At 36.9% G+C, this 2,183-nt stretch overlaps 1 protein-coding gene across 1 annotated transcript in view; it reads left to right on the top strand.

The window, feature by feature from the left end:
- Nucleotides 1-2,183, top strand: part of LOC101864120 (sodium/myo-inositol cotransporter) — a gene marked incomplete at its 3' end in the record, with an annotated part of 38,808 nt that overhangs the window by 36,075 nt on the left and 550 nt on the right. The gene's annotated exons all lie outside the window — the stretch shown is intronic.

Here is a 2,183-nt window from a genome sequence, read left to right as displayed (position 1 = left end):
CAACAAGGGAGACGGTGGCCCTGGCGAAGACCACGCTCTTCGGGGCTCCAAACATTTCGAACGGATAGGCTACCACACACACAACAACAACAACATCAACATCAACAACAACAACAACATATGTTAGTTTAATATCCCGGCAACGACAGACACACGCGGAACATTCTGATGGCTTTGTTTCTCCGCTTTCTTAGGTAACAATGTAACAATAATTAAATGTTATTGCGGCATTTGGTAAGCACAGATCCAAACTTCATAAAAACACAAAGAATAGAAGAAAAAAAACTGCTACGTGGTCGGAAGAAAATACCAGTTCTCTATTTTTTTAACGATGGTGCTGTGGACACTAATTTAAGCACCAATATAAATATTGTTTCTTTTAACTTTACGGACAAGCTTAACCTTCTTTTTAGAGTACCAATTATTTCACACGTGAAAGGAAAAGCGTAAAGACTAAACAGACTAGATTGTTTTACACAAACAATTAATTAGTGGAACCTTTTTTCGATTCTCCAGTTTATTACTTACAACATTCTGAATACCTTCCCCAGTGTACAGTACAAATGGCGTATGGACAACGGGACATGAACGTAACTTGATGGTCAAACTTGGCCTACTTTTTATCGTACCTAGTATTACTCTCGTGATAGAAAAAGCGTAAAGTCTCAAAAGACTAGACTTTTTACACCATCAGTAGGTGGAACTAAATTTTTCTTTTGGATCCCCAGTTTGTTACTTAACAACTTTTCTGGATACCTTCCCCAGTAAACAGCACAAATGGCGTATGGGCAACGGGAGATGGACATAACTTGATGGTCGAACTTGGCCTACTTTTTAGGGTGCTATAATTTTTACTCACGTGAAATGAAAAGTCTAGAGTCTAAAAAAAAGACAAGATTTGTTTTTTACACAATCAATAAATGGAACCGTTGTTGTTGTTTTTTTTATCGCTAGTTTCTTACAACCTACTTACAACTTTTCTTAATACCTTCCCCAATGGACTGCACAAATGGCGTATAGACAACGGGAGATGGACATAACTTGATGGCCAAACGTGGCTACTTTTTAGAGTAATAATATAACTCACTTGACAGAGGAAAAGCGTAAAGACCCAATAACTAGAATTTTTTGACACAATCAGTAAGTGGAACCGTTGCTTTTTGTTTTTACTTTTTTATTTCAGTCGCCAGTTTATTACTTATATTTTTTCTAACTACCTTCCCCAGTGGACTGCACAAATGGCGTATAGTCAAGGGCAGACGGACATAACTTGAAAACCAAATAATTTGGCTTGCTTTTTAGAGTACTAATATAACTCACGTGACTGGAAAAGCGTAAAGACTCAAAGACTAGAATTTATTTTTTTAGAACACAATCAATTAGTGGAACCATTGCTATTTTGCTGCTTTTTATCGCCAGTTTATTACTTACACATTTTCTAACAACCTTCCCCAATGGACAGTAAAAAGGGCGTATAGACAACGAGAGATAGACATAACTTGATGGTCCAACTTGGCCTACTTTTTTGGGTGCTAATTATTACTCACGTGAAATGACTAGCCTTTTTACACATCAATATGTAGAACTTTTTTATTTTTATTTCCAGTTTATTACTTACACATTTTCTAACTACTTTCCTCAGTGAACAGCACAAATGGCGTATTGTCAACGGGAGATGGACATAGCTTGATGATCTAACTTGGCCTACTTTTAAGGGTGCTAATTATTACTCTCGTGAAAAAAAGCGTGAAGTCTCAAAAGACTAGCCTTTTTACACAATCAATAAGTGGAACCTTTTTTACTTTTATTGCCAGTTTGTTACTTACAACTTTTCTGGATACCATCCAGAGTGAACAGAACAAATGGCGTGTGGACAACGGGAAATTAACATAATTTGATGGCCAAACTTAGCCTTCTCTTTAGGGTACCTAGTTTTACTAAGCGAAAAGACTCAAAAGACTAGATTTTTTAACTCAATCAATAAGTGATAATAATAATAATAATTGCATTTATATAGCGCATATCCATGCTCAAGAGCTTGCTCTATGCGCTTTACAACTATTATTACCCCAGCAGACCCTCTGAGAACACTCAGAAACATTATCAGTTTCCGCAGAAGCATACAGTGCAAGCTGCGGATTTCACGCGCTCAAACACTATCAAACTGACAAGATCTTTCGCTG

The sequence above is a fragment of the Aplysia californica genome, unplaced genomic scaffold, assembly GCF_000002075.1.
Source record: "Aplysia californica isolate F4 #8 unplaced genomic scaffold, AplCal3.0 scaffold01539, whole genome shotgun sequence".
Classification (NCBI taxonomy): domain Eukaryota; kingdom Metazoa; phylum Mollusca; class Gastropoda; order Aplysiida; family Aplysiidae; genus Aplysia; species Aplysia californica.
Note: the sequence above shows the minus strand (reverse complement) of the source record. Positions and strands in the feature narration are given on the sequence as shown.